Here is a 16,200-nt window from a genome sequence, read left to right as displayed (position 1 = left end):
GTCCCAGAGAAAGAAGGCTGCAGAGAAGTGGTTGAGCTTTCTCTCAATGGCTGACAACTATCTGGCACGTGTGCTGCAAGTGTTTCTTGCTCAATGTCTGCCCAGTCCTCATCCAATCTGGTTTCTGCTGCTCCACCTTGTAAACAAGGTAATTCACTGGTAAACAAAGTGGGACAGTGGAAACCGATTGGATGAAGATGAACCATCTAGGAGGAATAGATGATGGTGGTACAAATACCACTGGACTAGATGTGCTCAGGCATCATCCCTGAGGAAGGTGGCAGAGCTTGTCATCGAATCATCAGTCTGAGACCGATACCTGTACTCGGCTAGAGGTCCGTGAAGAGTTTATTCGTCAAAAATGCTGTGAAAGCACCAGATCCACATCTCTACTTGTCCTTCTACTATATTGTCACCCATTGCTCCACTTATCAATGATCCTCCTTTTGACTCTTTCTAAAACTGGGAATCCTTAAAGCATAGTGTTAAAATTTATCGTAGTGCCCTATCTGGGGCCTAACAAAAGACTTATAAAGATTAAACATAAATCCTGAAATCAAAACAAAATAATTCAAATGATACTTTCATGAAATGAAAATATAAACTCCAAGTAATATTCAGATAGTCAATAGACAATAGACAATAGGTGCAGAAGTAGACCATTCGGCCCTTCGAGCCTGCACCACCATTCTGAGATCATGGCTGATTTTCTACTATCAATACCCGGTTCCTGCCTTGTCCCCATATCCTTTGATTTCCCTATACATAAGATACCTATCTAGCGCCTTCTTGAAAGCATCCAGAGAATTGGCCTCCACTACCTTCTGAGGCAGTGCATTCCAGACCCCCACAACTCTCTAAGAGAAGAAGTGTTTCCTTAACTCTGTCCTAAATGACCTACCCCTTATTCTCAAACCATGCCCTCTGGAACTGGACTCTCCCAGCATCTGGAACATATTTCCCGCCTCTATCTTGTCCAATCCCTTAATAATCTTATATGTTGCAATCAGATCCCCTCTCAATCTCCTTAATTCCAGCGTGTACAAGCCCAGTCTCTCTACGTAAGACAGTCCAGACATCCCAAGAATTAACCTCGTGAATCTACGCTGCACTTCCTCTTCAGCCAGGATGTCCTTCCTTAACCCTGGAGACCAAAACTGGAGTATTGTACACAATACTCCGGGTGTGGTCTCACCAGGGCCCTGTACAAATGCAAGAGGATTTCCTTGCTCTTGTACTCAATTCCCTTTGTAGTAAAGGCCAACATTCCATTAGCCTTCTTCACTGCCTGCTGCACTTGCTCATTCACCTTCAGTGACTGATGAACAAGGACTCCTAGATCTCTTTGTATTTCTCCCTTACCTAACTCTACACCATTCAGATAATAATCTGCCTTCCTGTTCTTACTCCCAAAGTGGATAACCTCACACTTATTCACATTAAACGCCATCTGCCAAGTATCTGCCCACTCACCCAGCCTATCCAAGTCACCCTGAATTCTCCTAACATCCTCATCACATGTCACACTGCCACTCAGCTTAGTATCATCAGCAAATTTGCTGATGTTATTCTCAATGCCTTTATCCAAATCGTTGACGTAAATTGTAAACAGCTGTGGTCCCAATACCGAGCCCTGTGGCACCCCACTAGTCACCACCTGCCATTCCGAGAAACACCCATTCACCGCTACCCTTTGCTCTCTATCTGCCAACCAGTTTTCTATCCAAACTGGTCGGCCAGCATCTCTGGAAAGAATTAAGGTTTTAGATCGATTTCAAGCAGCTGAAGGCAGGAAAGGGTGGGAGGTGAAAGAAGGACGAGAAGGGAAGCCCGTGGTGAGGTGGAAAGTGACACAACTCAAATGTAGAATGTAAAAGGGCAAGTAAACAAAAGATGGGCCTGGAAAATGTGTAAATGGATATAGCACCATCCAACATAACTTCATTATAATTAAAAGGAAGTGTAGCCAATGGTTATGATCTTGAATTATTTAACTTGATGTTGAGTTTGGAAGGCCTGTCTTCCCATGGGGTTAGTTTATTTATTTATCGAGATACAGCATGGAATAGACCTACAGCAATCCCCCGATTTAATACTAGCCTAATCACAGGACAATTTACAAAGACCAATTAACCTACCAACCGGTAGGTCTTTGAACTGTGGGAGGAAACCAGAGCACCCAGAGGAAACCCACGTGGTCACAGGGAGAAAAGCAGAAACTCTTACAGTGGGATTGAACCCGGGTCGCCAGCACTGTAAAGCATTGTGCAAACCACTACGCCACTGTGCGCCCCTCTGTAGGAGGAGCATAGGGGAGTGTAAGTTAATGGGACGAAGACCATGCCTTCAGGTTCTTGAACTACATTTCTTTTCTGTCCCCTCAACTATGTATAATTTTCTGTGTAATATATGTATAATTCATACTAATTTAAGTTTATGTCAATTTATGTTGGTAGCATACTGTGTTGCCTCTGAGGAAGGCTGATTTTTATGACATTTCTACCCTGGGTATCCACACCCAGAACAATAACAAGGCTCTGAATGGTACATGTGTACTCACCAGGGATGTTCAAGCAAGTCACCATTTTGGAGTTGTTCTCTTTGATATATTATATTATCAACTGTGAATACAATACCTTTTTCTGCGGGTTTTGTTTGGCGCAAAATGGACGCTGCTGCTCCCGCATCTGAAAGAAAGGGCTGTAGGCTTTAGGAGGGGAAGAGAAGAGAGTTGTGAATCTGATACAGTGATTAATGCTTCAGGATCTGGTGATTTTTCGATCCACAGGTTCTTTTAGGAGTCCAAGAGTGAGTGAAAGCCTGTTTCTTCACCATTGTTTATTTAGCCTTTAAGCAAAGAAGCAGACACAGAGCATGTGAAACTAAAGGAAAGAACCTCAGGAAAAGACAAAGACAAGAGCTAAGAACAAAGGCAAGATGGTGATTTTTGCAGAGACTGGTACTTCTATAACAAGCTAAGGCCACATTCCTGACATGAGCAAAGGGCCAATTAAAGATACACAGACAAAGCATATTTAACATTTAGCCAATAGAAAATGAAAAGGTGATAACCATTAAATACTGCTATCACTTTGCCACCAGTACGTGGATTCAAACAAACACCACGTATTGTGAAAAATACGAGTTAAAATGTGAGTGTAACTACAATTTCAGTCTTGCTAAATATTTATTAATCCAACTAAAGCCTTATTAAAACATTATAAAAACCAATTCCAATAATGCTAATATCTGCCTTAAGAATGCAGACTGCAACAGAATGTAAACACTAACAGCAAAGGTTTTCTATGTTTCTATATAACTAGTCTGTTTACTTGCCTGAGGCCAAGGACAGATAACCAATAAACATATAATGGAAAAACCCAATATAGCCATATTAGTTTTCTATGAATAGAGCCTAAACTTTATTGTTTCCTTCTAATCTTGTCTCTACCAGAAGCCAAAATGTCCTGGCCCATTTATCACAGACTCCTGTCACTTCAAAGGTTCAGAGGCTCATTTAGTATCGAAGTATACAACTTTGAAATTCTTCCCCAGGTAGCCATGAAAGCAAGAATAGAAAAGAAATGCAGCACGATCATTGACTCCCAAATCCCCCTCCCCACAAAAAACAAACACAAACAGAACAGACACACTGACCCCCAAATCCCCCTCCCCGCAAAAAACAAACAAAAACAGAACAGACACATCGATCCCCAAATCCCCCTCCCCGCAAAAAACAAACACAAACAGAACAGACACATCGACCCCCAAATCCCCCTCCCCGCAAAAAACAAACACAAACAGAACAGACACATCGATCCCCAAATCCCCTTCCCCGCAAAAAACAAACACAAACAGAACAGACACATCGACCCCCAAATCCCCCTCCCCGCAAAAAACAAACACAAACAGAACAGACACATCGACCCCCAAATCCCCCTCCCCGCAAAAAACAAACACAAACAGAACAGACACATCGACCCCCAAATCCCCCTCCCCGCAAAAAACAAACACAAACAGAACAGACACATCGACCCCCAAATCCCCCTCCCCGCAAAAAACAAACACAAACAGAACAGACACATCGACCCCCAAATCCCCCTCCCCGCAAAAAACAAACACAAACAGAACAGACACACTGACCCCCAAATCCCCCTCCCCGCAAAAAACAAACACAAACAGAACAGACACATCGACCCCCAAATCCCCCTCCCCGCAAAAAACAAACACAAACAGAACAGACACATCGACCCCCAAATCCCCCTCCCCGCAAAAAACAAACACAAACAGAACAGACACAGCGATCCCCGAATCCCCCTCCCCGCAAAAAACAAACACAAACAGAACAGACACAGCGATCCCCGAATCCCCCTCCCCGCAAAAAACAAACACAAACAGAACAGACACAGCGATCCCCGAATCCCCCTCCCCGCAAAAAACAAACAAAAACAGAACAGACACATCGATCCCCAAATCCCCCTCCCCGCAAAAAACAAAAACAGAACAGACACATCGACCCCCAAATCCCCCTCCCCGCAAAAAAACAAACAGAACAGACACATCGATCCCCAAATCCCCCTCCCCGCAAAAAACAAAAACAGAACAGACACATCGACCCCCAAATCCCCCTCCCCGCAAAAAACAAACACAAACAGAACAGACACATCGACCCCCAAATCCCCCTCCCCGCAAAAAACAAACAAAAACAGAACAGACACATCGACCCCCAAATCCCCCTCCCCGCAAAAAAACAAACACAAACAGAACAGACACATCGACCCCCAAATCCCCCTCCCCGCAAAAAACAAACACAAACAGAACAGACACACCGACCCCCAAATCCCCCTCCCCGCAAAAAACAAACACAAACAGAACAGACACATCGACCCCCAAATCCCCCTCCCCGCAAAAAACAAACACAAACAGACACATCGATCCCCAAATCCCCCTCCCCGCAAAAAACAAACACAAACAGAACAGACACATCGACCCCCAAATCCCCCTCCCCGCAAAAAACAAACACAAACAGACACATCGATCCCCAAATCCCCCTCCCCGCAAAAAACAAACACAAACAGAACAGACACATCGACCCCCAAATCCCCCTCCCCGCAAAAAACAAACACAAACAGAACAGACACATCGACCCCCAAATCCCCCTCCCCGCAAAAAACAAACACAAACAGAACAGACACATCGATCCCCAAATCCCCCTCCCCGCAAAAAACAAACAGAACAGACACACTGACCCCCAAATCCCCCTCCCCGCAAAAAACAAACACAAACAGAACAGACACATCGATCCCCAAATCCCCCTCCCCGCAAAAAACAAACAGAACAGACACACTGACCCCCAAATCCCCCTCCCCGCAAAAAACAAACACAAACAGAACAGACACATCGATCCCCAAATCCCCCTCCCCGCAAAAAACAAACAGAACAGACACACTGACCCCCAAATCCCCCTCCCCGCAAAAAACAAACACTAACAGAACAGACACATCGATCCCCAAATCCCCCTCCCCGCAAAAAACAAACAGAACAGACACACTGACCCCCAAATCCCCCTCCCCGCAAAAAAACAAACACAAACAGAACAGACACACCGACCCCCAAATCCCCCTCCCCGCAAAAAACAAACACAAACAGAACAGACACATCAACCCCCAAATCCCCCTCCCCGCAAAAAACAAACACAAACAGAACAGACACATCGACCCCCAAATCCCCCTCCCCGCAAAAAACAAACACAAACAGAACAGACACATCGACCCCCAAATCCCCCTCCCCGCAAAAAACAAACACAAACAGAACAGACACACTGACCCCCAAATCCCCCTCCCCGCAAAAAACAAACACAAACAGAACAGACACATCGACCCCCAAATCCCCCTCCCCGCAAAAAACAAACACAAACAGAACAGACACATCGACCCCCAAATCCCCCTCCCCGCAAAAAACAAACAGAACAGACACACTGACCCCCAAATTCCCCTCCCCGCAAAAAACAAACACAAACAGAACAGACACATCGACCCCCAAATCCCCCTCCCCGCAAAAAAACAAACAAAACAGAACAGACACATCGACCCCCAAATCCCCCTCCCTGCAAAAAACAAACACAAACAGAACAGACACATCGACCCCCAAATCCCCCTCCCCGCAAAAAACAAACACAAACAGAACAGACACAGCGATCCCCGAATCCCCCTCCCCGCAAAAAACAAACACAAACAGAACAGACACAGCGATCCCCGAATCCCCCTCCCCGCAAAAAACAAAAACAGAACAGACACATCGACCCCCAAATCCCCCTCCCCGCAAAAAAACAAACAGAACAGACACATCGATCCCCAAATCCCCCTCCCCGCAAAAAACAAAAACAGAACAGACACATCGACCCCCAAATCCCCCTCCCCGCAAAAAACAAACACAAACAGAACAGACACATCGACCCCCAAATCCCCCTCCCCGCAAAAAACAAACAAAAACAGAACAGACACATCGACCCCCAAATCCCCCTCCCCGCAAAAAACAAACACAAACAGAACAGACACACCGACCCCCAAATCCCCCTCCCCGCAAAAAACAAACACAAACAGAACAGACACATCGACCCCCAAATCCCCCTCCCCGCAAAAAACAAACACAAACAGACACATCGATCCCCAAATCCCCCTCCCCGCAAAAAACAAACACAAACAGAACAGACACATCGACCCCCAAATCCCCCTCCCCGCAAAAAACAAACACAAACAGAACAGACACATCGACCCCCAAATCCCCCTCCCCGCAAAAAACAAACACAAACAGACACATCGATCCCCAAATCCCCCTCCCCGCAAAAAACAAACACAAACAGAACAGACACATCGACCCCCAAATCCCCCTCCCCGCAAAAAACAAACACAAACAGAACAGACACATCGACCCCCAAATCCCCCTCCCCGCAAAAAACAAACACAAACAGAACAGACACACTGACCCCCAAATCCCCCTCCCCGCAAAAAACAAACACAAACAGAACAGACACACCGACCCCCAAATCCCCCTCCCCGCAAAAAACAAACACAAACAGAACAGACACATCGATCCCCAAATCCCCCTCCCCGCAAAAAACAAACAGAACAGACACACTGACCCCCAAATCCCCCTCCCCGCAAAAAACAAACACAAACAGAACAGACACATCGATCCCCAAATCCCCCTCCCCGCAAAAAACAAACAGAACAGACACACTGACCCCCAAATCCCCCTCCCCGCAAAAAACAAACACAAACAGAACAGACACATCGATCCCCAAATCCCCCTCCCCGCAAAAAACAAACAGAACAGACACACTGACCCCCAAATCCCCCTCCCCGCAAAAAACAAACACAAACAGAACAGACACACCGACCCCCAAATCCCCCTCCCCACAAAAAACAAACACAAACAGAACAGACACATCGATCCCCAAATCCCCCTCCCCGCAAAAAACAAACAGAACAGACACACTGACCCCCAAATCCCCCTCCCCGCAAAAAACAAACACAAACAGAACAGACACACCGACCCCCAAATCCCCCTCCCCGCAAAAAACAAACACAAACAGAACAGACACATCGACCCCCAAATCCCCCTCCCCGCAAAAAACAAACACAAACAGAACAGACACATCGACCCCCAAATCCCCCTCCCCGCAAAAAACAAACACAAACAGAACAGACACACTGACCCCCAAATCCCCCTCCCCGCAAAAAACAAACACAAACAGAACAGACACATCGACCCCCAAATCCCCCTCCCCGCAAAAAACAAACACAAACAGAACAGACACATCGACCCCCAAATCCCCCTCCCCGCAAAAAACAAACAGAACAGACACACTGACCCCCAAATTCCCCTCCCCGCAAAAAACAAACACAAACAGAACAGACACATCGACCCCCAAATCCCCCTCCCCGCAAAAAAACAAACAAAACAGAACAGACACATCGACCCCCAAATCCCCCTCCCTGCAAAAAACAAACACAAACAGAACAGACACATCGACCCCCAAATCCCCCTCCCCGCAAAAAACAAACAGAACAGACACACTGACCCCCAAATCCCCTTCCCCGCAAAAAACAAACACAAACAGAACAGACACATCGATCCCCAAATCCCCCTCCCCGCAAAAAACAAACAGAACAGACACACTGACCCCCAAATCCCCCTCCCCGCAAAAAACAAACACAAACAGAACAGACACACCGACCCCCAAATCCCCCTCCCCACAAAAAACAAACACAAACAGAACAGACACATCGATCCCCAAATCCCCCTCCCCGCAAAAAACAAACAGAACAGACACACTGACCCCCAAATCCCCCTCCCCGCAAAAAACAAACACAAACAGAACAGACACACCGACCCCCAAATCCCCCTCCCCGCAAAAAACAAACACAAACAGAACAGACACATCAACCCCCAAATCCCCCTCCCCGCAAAAAACAAACACAAACAGAACAGACACATCGACCCCCAAATCCCCCTCCCCGCAAAAAACAAACACAAACAGAACAGACACATCGACCCCCAAATCCCCCTCCCCGCAAAAAACAAACACAAACAGAACAGACACACTGACCCCCAAATCCCCCTCCCCGCAAAAAACAAACACAAACAGAACAGACACATCGACCCCCAAATCCCCCTCCCCGCAAAAAACAAACACAAACAGAACAGACACATCGACCCCCAAATCCCCCTCCCCGCAAAAAACAAACAGAACAGACACACTGACCCCCAAATTCCCCTCCCCGCAAAAAACAAACACAAACAGAACAGACACATCGACCCCCAAATCCCCCTCCCCGCAAAAAAACAAACAAAACAGAACAGACACATCGACCCCCAAATCCCCCTCCCTGCAAAAAACAAACACAAACAGAACAGACACATCGACCCCCAAATCCCCCTCCCCGCAAAAAACAAACACAAACAGAACAGACACAGCGATCCCCGAATCCCCCTCCCCGCAAAAAACAAAAACAGAACAGACACATCGACCCCCAAATCCCCCTCCCCGCAAAAAACAAACACAAACAGAACAGACACATCGATCCCCAAATCCCCCTCCCCGCAAAAAACAAAAACAGAACAGACACATCGACCCCCAAATCCCCCTCCCCGCAAAAAACAAACACAAACAGAACAGACACATCGACCCCCAAATCCCCCTCCCCGCAAAAAACAAACAAAAACAGAACAGACACATCGACCCCCAAATCCCCCTCCCCGCAAAAAAACAAACACAAACAGAACAGACACATCGACCCCCAAATCCCCCTCCCCGCAAAAAACAAACACAAACAGAACAGACACACCGACCCCCAAATCCCCCTCCCCGCAAAAAACAAACACAAACAGAACAGACACATCGACCCCCAAATCCCCCTCCCCGCAAAAAACAAACACAAACAGACACATCGATCCCCAAATCCCCCTCCCCGCAAAAAACAAACACAAACAGAACAGACACATCGACCCCCAAATCCCCCTCCCCGCAAAAAACAAACACAAACAGAACAGACACATCGACCCCCAAATCCCCCTCCCCGCAAAAAACAAACACAAACAGACACATCGATCCCCAAATCCCCCTCCCCGCAAAAAACAAACACAAACAGAACAGACACATCGACCCCCAAATCCCCCTCCCCGCAAAAAACAAACACAAACAGAACAGACACACTGACCCCCAAATCCCCCTCCCCGCAAAAAACAAACACAAACAGAACAGACACATCGACCTCCAAATCCCCCTCCCCGCAAAAAACAAACAAAAACAGAACAGACACATCGACCCCCAAATCCCCCTCCCCGCAAAAAACAAACACAAACAGAACAGACACACCGACCCCCAAATCCCCCTCCCCGCAAAAAACAAACACAAACAGAACAGACACATCGATCCCCAAATCCCCCTCCCCGCAAAAAACAAACAGAACAGACACACTGACCCCCAAATCCCCCTCCCCGCAAAAAACAAACACAAACAGAACAGACACATCGATCCCCAAATCCCCCTCCCCGCAAAAAACAAACAGAACAGACACACTGACCCCCAAATCCCCCTCCCCGCAAAAAACAAACACAAACAGAACAGACACACCGACCCCCAAATCCCCCTCCCCACAAAAAACAAACACAAACAGAACAGACACATCGATCCCCAAATCCCCCTCCCCGCAAAAAACACAGAACAGACACACTGACCCCCAAATCCCCCTCCCCGCAAAAAACAAACACAAACAGAACAGACACACCGACCCCCAAATCCCCCTCCCCGCAAAAAACAAACACAAACAGAACAGACACATCAACCCCCAAATCCCCCTCCCCGCAAAAAACAAACACAAACAGAACAGACACATCGACCCCGAAATCCCCCTCCCCGCAAAAAACAAACACAAACAGAACAGACACACTGACCCCCAAATCCCCCTCCCCGCAAAAAACAAACACAAACAGAACAGACACATCGACCCCCAAATCCCCCTCCCCGCAAAAAACAAACACAAACAGAACAGACACATCGACCCCCAAATCCCCCTCCCCGCAAAAAACAAACAGAACAGACACACTGACCCCCAAATTCCCCTCCCCGCAAAAAACAAACACAAACAGAACAGACACATCGACCCCCAAATCCCCCTCCCCGCAAAAAAACAAATAAAACAGAACAGACACATCGACCCCCAAATCCCCCTCCCTGCAAAAAACAAACACAAACAGAACAGACACATCGACCCCCAAATCCCCCTCCCCGCAAAAAACAAACACAAACAGAACAGACACATCGACCCCCAAATCCCCCTCCCCGCAAAAAACAAACACAAACAGACACATCGACCCCCAAATCCCCCTCCCCGCAAAAAAACAAACACAAACAGAACAGACACATCGATCCCCAAATCCCCCTCCCCGCAAAAAACAAACACAAACAGACACATCGACCCCCAAATCCCCCTCCCCGCAAAAAACAAACACAAACAGAACAGACACATCGATCCCCAAATCCCCCTCCCCGCAAAAAACAAACAAACAGAACAGACACATCGACCCCCAAATCCCCCTCCCCGCAAAAAACAAACACAAACAGACACATCGACCCCCAAATCCCCCTCCCCGCAAAAAAACAAACACAAACAGAACAGACACATCGATCCCCAAATCCCCCTCCCCTCAAAAAACAAACACAAACAGAACAGACACGTCGACCCCCAAATCCCCCTCCCCGCAAAAAACAAACACAAACAGTACAGACACATCGATCCCCAAATCCCCCTCCCCTCAAAAAACAAACACAAACAGAACAGACACATCGACCCCCAAATCCCCCTCCCCGCAAAAAACAAACACAAACAGAACAGACACATCGACCCCCAAATCCCCCTCCCCGCAAAAAACAAACACAAACAGTACAGACACATCGACCCCCAAATTCCCCTCCCCGCAAAAAACAAACACAAACAGAACAGACACATCGACCCCCAAATCCCCCTCCCCGCAAAAAACAAACAAAAACAGAACAGACACATCGACCCCCAAATCCCCCTCCCCGCAAAAAACAAACACAAACAGAACAGACACACTGACCCCCAAATCCCCCTCCCCGCAAAAAACAAACACAAACAGAACAGACACATCGACCCCCAAATCCCCCTCCCCGCAAAAAACAAACACAAACAGAACAGACACATCGATCCCCAAATCCCCCTCCCCGCAAAAAACAAACACAAACAGAACAGACACATCGACCCCCAAATCCCCCTCCCCGCAAAAAACAAACACAAACAGAACAGACACATCGACCCCCAAATCCCCCTCCCCGCAAAAAACAAACACAAACAGAACAGACACATCGACCCCCAAATCCCCATCCCCGCAAAAAACAAACACAAACAGAACAGACACATCGACCCCCAAATCCCCCTCCCCGCAAAAAAACAAACACAAACAGAACAGACACATCGACCCCCAAATCCCCCTCCCCGCAAAAAAACAAACACAAACAGAACAGACACATCGATCCCCAAATCCCCCTCCCCGCAAAAAACAAACACAAACAGAACAGACACACTGACCCCCAAATCCCCCTCCCCGCAAAAAAACAAACAAACAGAACAGACACATCGATCCCCAAATCCCCCTCCCCACAAGAAACAAACACAAACAGAACAGACACATCGACCCCCAAATCCCGCTCCCCGCAAAAAAACAAACAAAAACAGAACAGACACATCGACCCCCAAATCCCCCTCCCCGCAAAAAACAAGCACAAACAGAACAGACACACTGACCCCCAAATCCCCCTCCCCGCAAAAAACAAACACAAACAGAACAGACACATCGACCCCCAAATCCCCCTCCCCGCAAAAAACAAACACAAACAGACACATCGACCCCCAAATCCCCCTCCCCGCAAAAAACAAACACAAACAGAACAGACACATCGATCCCCAAATCCCCCTCCCCGCAAAAAACAAAAACAGAACAGACACATCGATCCCCAAATCCCCCTCCCCGCAAAAAACAAACAAACAGAACAGACACATCGACCCCCAAATCCCCCTCCCCGCAAAAAAAAAACACAAACAGACACATCGACCCCCAAATCCCCCTCCCCGCAAAAAAACAAACACAAACAGAACAGACACATCGATCCCCAAATCCCCCTCCCCGCAAAAAACAAACAAAAACAGAACAGACACATCGACCCCCAAATCCCCCTCCCCGCAAAAAACAAACACAAACAGACACATCGACCCCCAAATCCCCCTCCCCGCAAAAAAACAAACACAAACAGAACAGACACATCGATCCCCAAATCCCCCTCCCCTCAAAAAACAAACACAAACAGAACAGACACATCGACCCCCAAATCCCCCTCCCCGCAAAAAACAAACACAAACAGAACAGACACATCGATCCCCAAATCCCCCTCCCCGCAAAAAACAAACACAAACAGAACAGACACATCGACCCCCAAATCCCCCTCCCCGCAAAAAACAAACACAAACATTACAGACACATCGACCCCCAAATCCCCCTCCCCGCAAAAAACAAACACAAACAGAACAGACACATCGACCCCCAAATCCCCCTCCCCGCAAAAAACAAACACAAACAGACACAGTGACCCCCAAATCCCCCTCCCCGCAAAAAACAAACACAAACAGAACAGACACATCGACCCCCAAATCCCCCTCCCCGCAAAAAACAAACACAAACAGAACAGACACATCGACCCCCAAATCCCCCTCCCCGCAAAAAACAAACACAAACAGAACAGACACATCGACCCCCAAATCCCCCTCCCCGCAAAAAACAAACACAAACAGAACAGACACATCAACCCCCAAATCCCCCTCCCCGCAAAAAACAAACACAAACAGAACAGACACACTGACCCCCAAATCCCCCTCCCCGCAAAAAAACAAACAAACAGAACAGACACATCGATCCCCAAATCCCCCTCCCCGCAAAAAACAAACAAAAACCAAAAACAATGGAGCGAAAAATACAGAATATAAAAAACTATAAGACTGAAAAAAAGAGTTTATAGTCCAAGTCCACATCCAAAATACAGAAACCTGGGTAACATTCTCCGGGCACAGCAGCAGGCACTCCCCTCTCTGGTAGCACAGCAGAGCCATCCTCAGTAATCAAAGAACACTCACCTCGACACTTTAACTGATGAACAATTGGCGAAATGGAGACAAACATAGTCCTGCAGCCTGCCCACTCCGAGGTTCACGCGCTCTGCCTCTGTCTCCCAGAATCCTCTCGGAGACTGCAGAGCACTGAAGCACCCAACGATCTCCAAACTTCCGCATCTGTCTGGAAGTTACAACCTCCCTCGTTGCTATAATCAGCGAACAATCACTTCCAGACAAGCTTGGGACTTGCTTGCTCACAAAGCAAAAAACCTGTAAGAACCTAAATAAAGAAAAAAAATAAAAGACCAACTACCAATGGGCAAGAAAGAAGAAAAAATAAATCCTGCAAACGATTGAAGCGAACAACAGCATTAGATTGAGGCTTCAGATTCGAAACCCGGAGTAGGCCCAAAGCCTCACTTATCAGTTCACCATTTTAATAGGCATGGCACACAGCAGCTGAGGGAGTCTTCATCACCTCAGTGCCATAGAGATGACCATCGCGGAGAATGAACGAAATCGGCACTTGTCCGGACTGACACCCTGTCTTAAATGGCAGGTGCTTTAGGAGCACTAATGTGCAGAGACCTTTGTGGGCAAGTCTAATAGATTCTTCTAAGTGGCTACACGGGTGTATATGGAATGAAAATGCCATTTGGTAAACTTCCTTTCATAGACTGAGTTTGGATGTCTTGTTGCAAACACACAAAACTTTGGTTAGACTGCGCAGAGTATTGTGTACAGGTCCGGTTACCACACTTCGCTTAATGCTTCTCCCTCATATTAATGTCAGAGTAAATTTCACCATAATGTTTTACAATATATTTCATTGGCATAGACCTCTCTCAATTTCCAACAAGCACAATCCTCAGACTGTGTTAGTTGCTGAGCCAAATGACACATTTCACAGTATGTTTTGTGTTACATGTGACAAATAAACTCTTATTTTATCTTATTTTTATCTTAATATTCTCCTGACCATCTTGTCAATCTGTGTTTGTCCTTCTAACTGATTACTTTACTCCTCCAGGTTGTCTACTACTCTGCAGTCCCTAAATACTGGGTATTGAAATACTGTGTAACACTGCGCAACACTGACCCCTGGTGGACACCATTATCAAATCAAGTGTCAAGCCCTGCTTGTTGAACCCAGATCCCTACAGCCTTAGCCAACTGATCCCTCAAGCTTCAATAATGCAGACCATTCTATTACACACCACTTTATTAAATGTCTTTGCAACATCAGGTTGCATGTCAATTACACTGCCATCTTTATCTCTGTTATCTCATAGAGCAACTTGGTTTTGACAGACTGTAAAGCAGTGGTTCCCAAACTGCCCCTAAGACCACATCACCAAACTCCTCATCTTCCCTTTCCAGCCATTACATAAAAAACTATAATAATTTTGATTTACAGTGAAAGAAAATAGGAACTGCAAATCCAAAGCAGTGACAAATAATTGCAAAAATTATTCAAATCTACAAAAAATTATTTCTTTATCTAATTATCATAAACAATTCTGGAACACACATCAGTAGTCCAACTTTTCACTACTTTTTCACCCTTCGATGAGGTGGATGGGCTTGGTGCAGTGATACCGGCTTCTCAACACCAGGCTGAATGTCACTCAGGAACCTCAGACCCCCACGTTCAGTAATTTCCAGTCTGTTTCAGGCCTTTGAAAGAAATTGTGTGACTGCATTGAAACCGTCCTCCACTATATATGATGTTGGAAAGACAATGAAGAACAACTTGACCTTTTACCTCAGTGCACAATAGCATTCATAGATTTCCTTATACAACCAAAAGTCTTGAGATGATTGTTTTGAACCTTGGCTTCAGCTCAGTTATTTTGTAATGAGGAATTAACAGGATGGATGGAGGCAGAACTGATCTCGTTACAAGTGCTCAGGAATGGATTTATTTCCCAATCTGGAATTTGGATCGAGAGAAGATCTTGAAATCTCTCTGACATGTCTTTATGCAGCTCACCCACAGTATACTTGAAGATCAGCATCTGGTATTCATTCTTTCTCTTCCAACTCAGAGAGGCTCCGAAATTGGAGAAGGTCATGGTGCCAATGTTGCACTTAAATAGGGTAAACTTGGACAGGAACGTGGAGATGACTGATTTGACTTTGATAAGATGCACATCACTTCATTACAAGTGCAGTGGATGGAGGGGAACAGATGAACAATATTTAATTGGATTTCCAGAAGGCTTTTGATAAGGTTTCACATAAAAGACATTAAGATAAGGATGCATAGTGTTGGGGGTGATGTATGAGCTTGGATAGAGGATTAGTTAACCACTAGAATGCAGAGAGTTGGGATACATGGTTTTACTCTGATTGGCAATCACTGGTGGGTGGTGTGCTGCAGGGCTCAGTGCTGGGCCCACAACTGTTCACAATATACATTAACTGGAAGAAGGGATCGAGTGTAGTGTATCTAAGTTTACTGATGACACTAAATTGAATGGAAAAGCAAATTGTGCAGAGGATATGGAAT

The 16,200-nt window shown here is 46.5% G+C and overlaps 1 protein-coding gene across 1 annotated transcript in view; it reads left to right on the top strand.

Annotated features, from left to right (window-relative positions):
- The window catches only part of carmil2 (capping protein regulator and myosin 1 linker 2), a 159,450-nt gene that overhangs the window by 125,061 nt on the left and 18,189 nt on the right, over positions 1-16,200 (top strand). The gene's annotated exons all lie outside the window — the stretch shown is intronic.

This window comes from Hypanus sabinus, chromosome 17, assembly GCF_030144855.1.
Source record: "Hypanus sabinus isolate sHypSab1 chromosome 17, sHypSab1.hap1, whole genome shotgun sequence".
Taxonomy (NCBI): Eukaryota; Metazoa; Chordata; class Chondrichthyes; order Myliobatiformes; family Dasyatidae; genus Hypanus; species Hypanus sabinus.
Note: the sequence above shows the minus strand (reverse complement) of the source record. Positions and strands in the feature narration are given on the sequence as shown.